Source organism: Megascapheus bottae, chromosome 12, assembly GCF_031878675.1.
Source record: "Megascapheus bottae isolate mThoBot1 chromosome 12, mThoBot2.hap1, whole genome shotgun sequence".
Classification (NCBI taxonomy): Eukaryota; Metazoa; Chordata; class Mammalia; order Rodentia; family Geomyidae; genus Megascapheus; species Megascapheus bottae.
This window is the reverse complement of record NC_143520.1, coordinates 9,311,095-9,324,499: the sequence shown is the minus strand read 5'-3', so window position 1 is coordinate 9,324,499 and position 13,405 is coordinate 9,311,095.

The window sequence follows — 13,405 nt, the reverse complement described above, 5'->3', positions numbered from 1 at the left end:
GCTGACTTGGAACTGTAATCCTCAGATCTCCATCTACTGAGTAGGATTACAGGCATAAACCACTAGTGCTGGGTTAGTATCTTGTTTTGTTTTGTTGAGTGAACTTGGGAAATAATTTAAGAGAGTTACCTCTAGAAATCATCTTTGGGATGATCTGTCAGCAAACAGAAGAACTCCTTTCTGGTTAGAGTAGCTATTTTATATTACTATTTATTGTCAATTATATTTTAGTTATTTATGTTTTAATTTCTTATTATTTTAAACTAGCAGGACTAAAAAGATTGCTTAATACATTGGCTTCCTTACTGAAAAAAATTAACTGGGGGGAATAAAATTGATATAATATAGATGTGTAGAAATATACCAATGAAAACCCCCTCTGCATAACCAATGTAAACTAATAGATTATAAATAATTAATTAAGCTGGGTGCTGATAGATTACATCTGTAATCCCAGCTACTCAGAAGGCTGAGATCTAATGATCACAGATTTTTTTCTTTTTTTGGTAGGTCATGGGGCTTGAACTCTGGGCCTGGATGCTATCTGCGAGCTCTTCAGCTCAAGGTTAGCACCCTATACTTGAGCCACAGCGCCATTTCTGGTTTTCTGGTTGTTAATTGGAGGTAAGAGTCTCAAGGACTCAGCATAATGCTGATGCTGGCCTGAGGATCACAGATTAAAGCCAGTCCCGGCAGTCAAGTTCAAGAGACTTACCTCCAGAAAATGGAGGTAGAGCTGTGGCTCACAATGGTAGAGCACTAACTTTGAGAAAAAAAGCTCAGGGACAGCACCCAAGCCCTGAATTAAAGCCCCATGACTGACCAAATAATAATAATGATGAAATAATTTATAAAAAGAAACTTTGTGTTCCATGTTTTTTCCCCCCACAAATACAAGGCTTTCCTCTTGGATGAACTACTATTTGAAATAGGGTTGTTGTTTTTTTGTTTGTTTGTTTTTGAGATAGGATTTCACTTTTTGCCCAGTTGCCTGGACTCTGATCCTCCTAAAATGCCTCTCAATCTAGCTGGGATAAGAAGTGTACACTTTACAGTTCAGCTTTTTCTGTTGAAATTTCCAGAAGTATCCCACGAATTCTTTACCCAGGGTATACTCAAACCGTGATCCTTGATCCTTCCCAATATTTGCTTCCCAATTACCTGCAATTACAGGCATGAGCCATCAGGACAATGTTGCTTTTAAAATGCAACTGGGATAGCTAGGGATAGATGATAGGCAGATAGAAAGATACCAATGACCAAAGAATCAAGAGAAGAAAGAGGAATATAATAACAGTTATTATCAAGATCAAACTACTTTTTTCTGGTTCTGTTTGTCTTAAGGAGTATTTTAGGGTAGGCACTGGTAGCTCATACCTGTTATTGTAACTACTCAGGAGACTGAGATCTGTGGACCAGAGTTCAAATCCAGCATGGGCAGGAAAGTCCATGAAACTCTCATCTCTACTTAACCACCAGAAAAGCAGAAGTGGAGCCGTGGCTCCAATTGGTAGAGTATTAGTCTTGAGCAAAAGAACTCAAGGTCAGTGCCCAGATCCTGAATAAAATCACCATGATGGACAAAAGAAAAAAAATGTATTTTAGACAGAAAGAAGATAACTTCTCTCAGACTTGCTATAACAAAATAAACAAATTAAAAGAGGAAGGAATTCTTTTTTATTTTTTTGGCCATTTCTAGGGCATGAACTCAGGGCTTGGGCACTGTCTCTGAGCTTCTTTTGCTCAAAGCTAACTCTACCATTTGATCCATTCCGGCTTTTTCTGTTTATGTGTGTGAGGAATCAAAACCAAGGCTTCATGCATGCTAGGCAAGCACTCTACCACTAACTAAGCCACCTTCCCAGCCTGGTAGGAATTCTTTTTTCGGGGGGGGGGTGGGGGTGGGGAGCGGGGCTCATAGGGCTTGAACTCAGCCTGGGCACTGTCCCTGAGCTCTTCAGCTCAAGGCTACAGCCCTACCCTTGAGCCAAGCCCTACTTCCCATTTTCTAGAGATTAATCGGAGATAAGAGTCTTGGGTCCTTTTGGGCCTGGGCTGGCTTTGAACCTTGATCCTCAGATCTCAGCCTCTTGAGTATCTAGGATTACAGGCATGAGCCACCGCACCGGCTTGGAAGGAATTCTTTTAGCACATGATATCAGAAATTTTAAGACCGTAGTCCATGAGCTCCATTTCTTTTTACTTAAGGGTAGCTAAACATAATGACAGCCGGAGGAGACTCTTTACCTCATGGAAGCCAGGAAGCATAAATATAAAGCACAAATATAAGAAGATTTTGCAATCTTTATTCCCCAATGACATTTCCCCAGTGACCTGCTCCTAGTTTCTAACACCCACCAAAATTGCACCACCAGCCAAGAGCAAGCTTTCGACACATGAGCCTGTAGGGGACATTTCGTATCAAAGCATACCTTGATTATAAAACCCTGTTGTGTGCTGGCCACTTCACGTTTGTACCACCTAATTTACTGCTCAGGATTCCTATAAATGTCTATTATTACAATCCTTTTACAGCTAAGGACCCCAATTCTGTAAAAGGTTAGGCAATTTTATTTTAGTGCCATTGTTAGTAACTATTAAGCTGCATAAAACAATTTCCATCTGACTTTATAGAGTTCTAATACTTTCTATTTCAACGTTTTCCCTACAGCAGGCAGATGATCTTTTATACATAGTAAACAGTGCAGTGTAGCTAATACTAGAGATTCAAAATAAATTAAAAGTGACTAGATGCCTCCTAGGATGACCCCAAATCAGAACACTGTAAAACTAAATGCCAGTGAGGATGTAGAGCAGCAGAAATTTAACTCATTGCTAATGGGAATATGAAACGGTACGTCCCAATTGGGCAGTTTTCTTCAAAATTCCTCTCACCATATGATCCAGCAACCATATCTCTTGGAATTTAGTGAAAGAAGTTGAAAAGTATGTCCACACAGAAATGTGACTGTGGGTGTTCATGCAACGTCATGCATAATTGCCAAACTCAGGAAGCAACCAATAGTCTTCAGTAGATAATTGTATATAGAAACTATATCCAGACAGTGGAATATAATTCACGGCTAAAAAAAAAAAAGCTATCAGAAGATAGGATGGAAACTTAAACATGTGTAAAGAGCCAATCTGAAAAGACTGCCCACTGTATGATTCCCAGTAAACATTCTGGAAAAGGGCACAGCTAGGGATGAAGTGCAACATCCATGGCTTCCACGGGTGGGAGGGAGGACAGGAGGGAGGACTATCATAGCATGTGTTTTAGAGCACCAGAGCTACTCTGTATGACACCACAATGCATCTATCCAAACTCACAAACTACAATATCAAGATGACAGCAGATGTCAACTGTAGGCTTCAGGCAATAACAACTTATTAGCATAGGCTCCTCAACTATCACAAATACACCATGATGAAGGGTGGAGGTAACAGGACGCTATGTGTGTTGTAGGGACAGAAGAGTATAAGAGAAATCTACCTGCCTGACAGTTTTGCTATGAACCTAAAACAACTCATTACATAAAGTCTAGGGGTTGAGGACATAGCTTACATGATGGAATCTCAGCTCAGAAAATAGAAGAGCCTCAATTCAAACTTCAGTAGCACCAAAAAAATTAAAAAGCATTTTTTAAAAAGAGTATGTGTGTGCTTTTTGATGGAGCAAAAGATTAGTCCAAATATGTCATGTAAAATTTTGACCTCAAGTAGGATTACTTTAATAATCATGGTGATTGCAGTTTAATAATATGACATTTAACAGTGTCAGCAACTATATTCAATATACCAATAGGCTTTGGTGTTGGAAAGCCAATGAGCCTGGGAATATTATAACTCCCAGTGTTGACATGTCCAATGTTACCAATGAGACAGTTTTGTTGGAGCTGGGAATTTGTCCTAGTGGTAGAGTGCTTGCCCAGCATGCATGAAGACCTAAGTTCAATTCCTCAGTACCATATACATAGAAAACGCTGGAAGTGGTACAGTGGCTCAAGTAGTAGAGCTCTAGCCTTGAGGAAAGCCCAAGGACAGTGCTCAGGCCTTAAGTTCAAGCCCCAGGACTGGCAAAAAAAAATTGTTTATTCAAAAAAAGCTGGGCGCAACAACATTCTCATTCTGACAACCAGGATGTTACATTTTGTGTTCTTAGCAGAGAAATGTACAAGAGATTGATCAATTAATAAACTTGAAAATGCTCTTTGAAAAAAAAAAAAGCCAGGCGGGGTGGCTCATGCCTATAATCCTAGCTACTCAGGAGGCTGAGATCTGAGAATCACTGTTCAAAGCCACCGAAGACACTAAAGAACATGAGTCTCCAGTTAACCTCTAGAAAACTAGAATTGGCACTGTGACTCCAGGGGTAGGGTGGTAGTGGCAGCCTTGAGCTGAATAGCTCAGGGACAACACCCAGTCCCAGGGGTAGGGCAGCAACCTTGAGCTGAAGAGCTCAGGGACAGCACCTAGGCCCAGAGTTCAAGCCCCTATAACTCACCCACACAAAAAAGTTTTGTCATAGGGACCAAGAGTTTATCCTAGTGGTGCTTGCCTACCATGCACGAAGACTTGGATTTAATTCCTCAGTACCACATACATAGAAAAAGCCAGAAGTGGTGCTGTGGCTCATGTAGTAGACCACTACCCTTGAGAAAGCCCAAGGACAGTGTTCAGGCCCTGAGTTCATGTCCCACAACTTGCAAAAAAAAAAAAAAAGTTATTACTGAACAACTGATTCAAGATATCTTAGAAGAATAACTGAATTCACTGATACAGACAAATGTAAACATCCAAAAGAAAAGTGACTGACTGTAGCTCACTCCTACAATCCTAGCTATCCAGAAGGCTAAAGTATGGATCTCATTTTGAGACTTGTCTGGGCAGAAAAGTTTGCAAGACTCCATCTCCAAAATAACCAGCAAACAGCCAGGCTAGAGGCATGGCTCAAGTAGCAGAATGCTGACTGAGCAAGCAAACCAAACAACTGTTCAAACCTGAATCCACAAATCATTTTGGCATTACTATTAGTAAGACAACAAGCCCACATGTGCCTCAGTGTGACATAAATTTCATTGCTAATGAGATATTCTTGCTAAATTGGTTAAAACAAGCAAATCACTTAGTTCTAACTCACAGTTTATAAGAAATACAGTGTACAGGACACATTAAATGACAATACATGATACTCTCATCTCCAATTAACCACCAAAAATCTGGAATAGAGTTTGAACAAAAAAAAGTCAATGAAAGGGTATCAATATATGTGAAGTAATGCACCTTCTATCTGATGAATATAATGTAACCTTTCTATTAATTACAATAAAAAATATATTAAAAAAAAGTCATGGACAGGGCCCTGAGTTTAAGCCCCTCTACCGACACACACATGCACACACAGAAAGTGTGTTGGTATAGTTTCAAGTTTAATTCAAGAAACCAAGTATAAGCCAGTTTAGTAGTTTGTGCCTGTTATCTATGACTTGGGATACTGAATGTCCTATATGAATAAAGACATCAACTTTAAAAGGAACTTAGGCATGGCAAAGTTTACTTGTGCAAAACAGGAAACCACCAACCAAAAATCTGGCAAGCAAATACACAGAGCAGGCAGGCTGCTCCCTTTTAATCCCCAAACCAGCAAGCTCTGCTCCTCTACTTTGATTGGCTGAGCCTAGGTTCACATTCTGCAAAATAATGTTGTTTAATTAACAGAAAAAGGATGTAACTAAATTCAATAAACTTATGATAGGGTGTAGCAGAAAAAGCATGTAAGTAAAATGCAATTGGCAAGGGCCAAGCCAACTGGCCCAAACAGGAACTTCTCTGAAAAACAATTTTCAGAAAATAGAAAGGAAGCATCCCACTTTGATAGAAAAGATAGCTTTTCTCACATGCCTATAATAATCCAAGTTACTGAGAAGTTAAGGGTAAAAGGACTTCCAGTTCAAGGACAGTCTAGGGAAAATTAGGTTTAAAACAAAAAGGTCTGACAGTGTAACTCAAGTGGTAGTGTGATTGCCCTGGATTCAGTCTTCAGGAAAGAAGGAAGGAAGGAGAGAGGGAGGGAGGGAGGAAAGGGAGGGAGGGAAAGGCAGGCAGGCAAGCATAGAAAGTGTTTTATAGTGAGTGGTACATGGCTAGAATCCCAGCATACTAGGGGTGGAGGCAGAATTGTAAATTTGAAGCCACCTTGGGCTATGAAAGCTTGTCTCAAATAAAAAAAGGATTTTGTGTGTGTGTGTGTGTGTGTGTGTGTGTGTGTGTGTGTGTGTGTGTGCCAGTCCTAGGGTTTGAGCTTAGGGCTTGAGTGCTGCCAGCCCAGCACAAAAGGACCTGAGACTCTTATCTCCAACTAACATCTAGAAATGGGAGGGGGGGCCTGGAGTTTGGCCTAGTGGTTAAAGTGCTTGCCTAGCATGCACGAAGACCTGGGTTCGATTCCTTGGTACCACATACATAGAAATGGGAAGTGGGGCTTGGCTCAAGGGTACAATGGTAGCCTTGAGCTGAAGAGCTCTGGGATAGCAACCAGGACAAGTTCAAGCCCCATGATCAACACACACACAGAAAAGAATATCTCATTATATATGAAAGTATTTAGAGGCGAAATGACAAGAGGATTGTCAGAATTTTGCTTTTAAAAACTACATATGAGAGCTAGGGTTGTGTTTCAGTGTCTCAAACCTCATTTTAAATTTCAGTACTAGCTGGGTACTGGCAGCTCATACCTGTAATCCTACTTACTCAGGGAGGCTGAGATCTGAAGATGTGGTTCAAAGCCAACCCAGGTTGAAAAATCCCTGACACTCTTATACTCTTATTCCAGTTAACTACCAAAAAGCCAGAAGTAGAGCTGTGGCCCAAGTGGTAGAATGCTAGGCCCTGAGTTTAAGTCCAAGCATCAGCACTAAATAAATAAATAAAATTAACAACAACAAAATACCAAAAAGAAAAAGAAGGGATACATGATAAATATGGCAAAGTATAAGTTACTATCAGAACTATTAGGGCAGTAGGTACTGGTAGCTCACACCTATAATCCTAGCAATTCAGGAGGCTGAGATCTGAGATTTGCTGTTTGAAGCAGCACAGGGAAGTAAGTGAGACTCTTATCTCCAATTAACCACCAGGAAAAAACAAAAACAAAATAAAAAAAGCAGAAGTGGGGCTAAAGCTCAAAGTGATAGGGTGCTAGCCTTAAGTAAAAGAGCTCAGGGACAGAACCCAGGGCTTTCATTCAAACCACACAACTGATGTACTCAGGCACACAACTGATGTATACACACACACACACACACACACACACACACACACACACACACACACACACACAGCAGAGTAGTACCAAGATTGCAAATCAGGGGAGGACTTCCTGGAGGTAAGGGGTATTGTGCTGAGTTATAGAGGCTAAATGAGTAGAGTAGAAATTAAACCAAATCAGGGACAAGTCTCAGAGGATGCAAAAACATAATTCCATCATAGACACAATAGCTGCTGTGATTAGCACAAAGCCATGGTGGCTAGGGACAAAGGCCAGGATCCACCTAGATGGCATTGCCAGGCAGACGCCTATCAGTGTTGTTTCCAACAACACTTCCAACAACACTTCCAACAACACACAAGTATAAGGAAGCCCTGACAAACTGGAAAAGTAACCTCTAGATGGGCCAAGTTCTGATCATCTAAATAAGCAAATAAAAAGAACAAATTTAGCCCTAAACCATTGTTCACTTTTACATAAAACTAGTCTCCTATAGAAAAATGCTAAGAGAATTCTTTGTATAGAAGTATAAGCTAAATATAACTAACCACCCAATAATTTTGAATAAGTTGAAAAGAGCTATCTTGAGAAAGTTTAGAAATGTCACTATTCTTTAACCACAGATTCCATCTCAGATATGGGGCTTTGAAATGGATATTTCATGCTGTTTGAGGACTTTTTTTTAATGTTAGTCTTCAGATCCACATGATTTCCTTAAAAGTCAAAATCTCAGAAATGCTATGCCTATCAAATGCATCCCTCTTCTGTTGCACTTTATATCTCTACCACAAGTGTTAATTTTAAAGAAAGTACAATGTAATGAATAGGAATTTGTCACATTGTTAAAAAGCTTAAAGCCAAAGAACCATATAAGTAACAAGATTTTTCCATAGAAATGCATAGAAATTATATATTCAAATAGGCAAAAATAAATTTTCCTGTTACTTGAATTAGACATTCTAAAAATGGAAATTCAGCCTAATAAAAGTATATTGAGATTTGGCTACATATATATCTATATATCCATATATATCTGTATATATGGATATATAGATATATATATATAAATTGTATGGGTGGGGTCATGGGGCTTGAACTCTGCCTAGGCACTGTCCCTGAGCCCTTCAGTTCAAGGCTACTGCCCTACCCCCTGGGCCTGGGCCTTGTCCTGAAGCTCTTCAGCTCAAGGCTACCACCCTACCCTTGAGCCAAGCTCCACTTCTGTTTTCTGGAGGTTAATTGGAGATAATATTCTGAGGTCCTTTTGTGCTGGGCTGGCTTTGAAACTTGATCCTCAGATCTCAGCCTCCTGAAAAGCTAGGATTATAGGCTTGAGCCTCCATACCCAGCTGGCTACATATATTTTAATGTGAATACATATTTATAGATATATAGTACTGAATATCTGACATTTTATATTAATTAGTATTGTATGTGCTATGTATATATAATATATATGTTTACATTACACCTTAGTATTATATATAAAATAAAGATTCATTTCATCTTATACAATATTTCCAGAATAGTCTCCTTTTTTCTCTTGATATAGTGTCATGCTATGTAGTAGCTCAGGTTGTCTTCAAACTCATGAACATCTTGTCTCAGCCTCCTAATATTTATAATTAGGAAAACAGGCTTAACATGAAGTAAAACATAAGTTTGAAAAAATAAAAAATAACAACAACAACAAAAAAAACATAACTTCGTAGGGCCATGCATGATGGTACTTGATAATAGCTCCAGCAGAAGGATCACAAGTCCAAACCAGCCCCAAGAAAAAGCATAAGATGTTGTCTCAAAAACAAAATTAAGGGGCCGGGAGTTTGGCCTAGTGATAGAGTGCTTGCCTAGCATGCACAAAGGCCCAGGTTCAATTCCTCAGTACCACATACATAGCAAGAAGCCAGAAGTGGTGCTGAGCCTCAAGTGGTAGAGCTCTAGCCTTGAGAAGGTCCAAGGACAGTGCTCAGTCCCTGAGCTCAAGCCCCAGACTGGCCAAAAAAAAAAAAAAAAAAATCAAGTCTGTAATCCCAGCTACTCAGAAAGCTGAGATCTGAGGATGTGGTTCAAAGCCAGCCCAGCCACTAAAGACATGACTATTATCTTCAATTAACCACTAGGGGAAAAAAAAAAAAGGAAGTGGTGCTATAGCTCAAGGGGTAGGGCAGTAGCCTTGAGCTGAAGAGCTCAGGGACAGTGCCCAGGCCCAGAGTTCAAGACCCACAACTGCTTAAAAAAAAAATCAAGGGCCGGGAGTTTGGCCTAGTGGTTAAAGTGCTTGCCTAGCATGCATGAAGACCCGGGTTCGATTCCTCGGTACCACATACATAGAAAAAAGCCGGAAGTGGTGCTGAGGCTCAAGTGGTAGAGCTCTAGCCTTGAGAAAGTCCAAGGACAGTGCTCAGGACCTGAGCTCAAGCCCAGGACTGGCAAAAAATAAAAAAAAAAAAATCAAAACGAAAGGATGCAGGAATAGTTCAAGTGGTAGAGCTGTTTGCCTAGTATATTGCATTGTTCAATCCCCAGCAGCACTGAAATAAGATGTTGGCGAGAGTCTTGATGTACTAGAAAGAAGATATGCAATGGAACTAGATAGTCCAGATATGAATGCTGAAATTACAGCTTATTCTCTGTGTCATTTTGACCATCACACATGTCTTAGAAGAATCTCTTGATCCTATGACCTCCCTCTCAAGGAGAAAAGTAGCATGCACAGCAATGAGCAGGCTACCTAGCACACACAAAAACTCTACATGTATTGAGTTCCCTTCCCTCGCAGTCTTATATCAAGCAAACGTAACGACTTACCTAGATGAAGTGGTGCACATCAAGAAATACACCACATGTTCAAGAACAACAACAAGGCTAAATGCCAGTGGAGGCTGAAATCTGAGGATTGCAGTTCAAAGCCAAGCTGGGCAGGAAAGTTTGTGAGGCTTTTTATCTCCAATTAACCATAAAAAAGTAAATAAATAAAGGAAAAGAAACAAAGCAGGAAGGAGAGCTGTGGCTCAAGTAAAAGTGTTGACCTTGAGCAAAAAAGCTCAGGAAAGCTGGTTGCTGGTGGCTCATGCTCTGTAATTCTAGCTACCCAGAAAGCTGAGAATTAAGGATCACTGTCTGAAACCAGCATAAGCAGGAAAAGTTCATGAAACTTTTATCTCCAAAATACCAGAAGTGGAACTGTGGCTCAAGTGATAAAGCCCTATATTTGAGCAAAAGAACTCAGAGACAGTGCCCAGGACTTCAAGTTCAGGCCCTAGTACCAGCATATATATATAAGCCAAGGAACAGCTCCCAGGCCTGACTTCAAGCTCCTGTACTGGCACACAAAAGAAAGAAGGGAGGGAAAAAGGAAGGCAAGATAGCCACAACAGACATCACCATTCATAAGAGGGGTAAGAGATATGGGGATATATGATAGACTTTGTTTATAATTGCAGCACTTGAGAGGTAAAGAAGGGGGCGGGGGCGGGATGTGGGGACTACAGAGCAAGATTCTATATCAGTAAAATAGGAGTCAGGAAGACTGGAGGAATGAGAGGCATATAGCAATCACCAGACCATCATAATCTTGTAATTTGACTGAACACATGCTGTCTATCTCCTGCAACTCGGAGATAGTAGGAAGTTCCTTGGTTATAGTCCAGTCCAGCTTACTAATAATAATGTTCCTGGATTCCCTAGGCTGTTGGCTCTGTCTTTTGCCATTCATCCCATTCGAAAGAAATTTCTCATATTTACAACTGAGAGGTTTTTTTTTTTTTCAGTTTGTTTGTTGTCTTTGTTGGTAGGGGTTTTGTTTGGGGGCTGGGATTTGGGGGTGGGGTGGGGTTTTTGTTGTTTTGTTTTGTTTTTCCTGGACTTCACTCAGCTTGCTTGTTCAGCTTGCTAACTCAGCTGATACTTGAGCCATGCTCCAACCCAACTTTTTACTGGTTCATTGGAGGATTCTCTCAGATTTTTCTACATAGACTACTTTTGAACTTGGGTCAGCCAAGTTCTTAGATCTCAGCCTCCTGAGTAAGATTACAGGTGTAAGCCACTGACAGCTCTCAGTATGACATTGGGCACTTAGAAGTTTGGTTTTTTAGCTTTCCCTTCCATCTGTGTTTATGTAATTCTTTTATTAAACAGATGTGTTTGTGTATGTGTTTTACTGGGGCCTTAACTCAAAACCTCACAATTTTGACTTTTCTCTCTGCACCTCTGCTTCTGGCTTTATTTTGGTTAATTGGTGATAAGAGTTTCTTGAGCTTGTCTATCTGGGCTGGCTCCAAATTGTAATCTACCTCTTAAGAAGCTAAGATTTTAGACATGAGAAACTGGCCCAGCAACTCTTTTTTAATTTCAAATTTTTATTTATTCACTAGATCAAAACCTCACCAGCAACTCAAAACAGACCCCCTTTATCTTGATTTGAGAGTTGCTGTTGTAGGATATGTTTAAGAGTCTTTAGAACAGAAAGAAAATAGAAGTCCTATTGCCTAGGTGGCAGCAACTTGGACTTGATCTTTGCCAGCAAAAGTCCTGGCTTGGAGCTTTAACTTGATATTTCATCATACGACAGCCTGCCAGGAAATCTCAACCACATCTACAAGTTCTCTAGGTATGTGTTCTCTCTTGCATGTTGCCATTGTTAGAGATGCCAAACTTGCCACCATGTCATAAACAGAGGCCTTTTCCTTTCACCCAGCATCCATGAACAGTTTTCCTTCTGCCCTTGTGTGTAGTCTCCTCAAGGCCTTTCAGGACTCTGCTTACCAGCTAGTACTAAAGTCAATACTATGCATTTTAGATTTTTGTTACAGTGACACTCCATATAACTCTAATTTCTGTTTTTGTTATCTATAGTTGTATCAAAACAGCAGCAATCCTATTACTTCTTATAATTTGTGGTTTACCAAGGGTTTTCCTGGATTGTTCTCCAAGTCTTACTTAGTATCTCTTGAGTGGCTACAATATAATGGCTTTTAGGGAAAGGAACTACAGAAGGAATTTAGCTATGAAGAGTGGAGCTTTTTTTTCCAGTCCTGAGGCTTGAACTCAGGGCTGAGCACTGTCCTTGGGCTTTCCTCGAGGCTAGCACTCTACTACTTGAGCCACAGAACCACTTCTAGCGTTCTCTGGGTATGTGGTATTGAGGAATCAAATGCAGGGCTTTATGCATGCTAAGCAAACCAAGAGTGGAGCTTTTGAGGGATAAAGAATACCCCACAAAGGGCACTCACTCCTACCACCTCTCTGCCACATAAGGATACAAGAATTCAACTATCTGCAAATTGAAGAAGGGCCCTAACTAAAGCCCAATCATGTAAAATATAAAATTTTGCTGTTAATAAACCACAGTCTGTGGTATTGCTATAGTAACCAAACTGACCAAGACTGGTCTGCAACACATAAATGCCTCTTTATTCCCATATCCAGTGTTTCAATAACCTTCCTCATGGCCTCTTCTCTCAAATGACTCCTCGCTCTCCAGAATCATTCCAAGTGGCTTCACACCAGTAGACTAGTCAGGATTTCTTAAGGGTGCAGGGCTCTAAAGGTCACAAAGAACTGCTAGGTGTTGTTGTTGTCATTCCAGTCTTGGAGCTTGAACTCACCTGGACACTGTCCCTGAGCTTATCTCAATCAAGAAAAGCATTCTAGCACTGGAGCCATAGCTCCACTTCTAGGATTTTTGGTGGTTAATTGGAAATAAGAGTTTCACACACTTTCCTGACTGGGCAGATTTCATATTGTGGTCCTCGGATCTCAGCCTCCTGAGTAGCTAGGATTATAGATGTGAGCACCTACTGCTAGTACTTAAGACCTAAACTTGGAAGTTACAGTAGACCACTTCTGCTGTACACTTTTAGGCCCAGAAAAATCCCAAATCAGCTCAAGTCAAAGGGGTCAGACTGGAGATGATCAAGTTCAGTGATAGAGTGCTTAACCCACCAGAACTTGGGTTTGGTTCCTATAATTTTTATTTTATGGTCTTAAAGGTATTTTATTCTCACTAAATATGAGAGGCAACATGTCTATTCAAAAAGGGGAAGAATTTAAGGGAGCTGATTTTGGAAACAAGCTATTGTAGCAGGTAAGTCTAGAACTGTGTCACTGGGGTATACTGGAGGAAGAATGAATTCT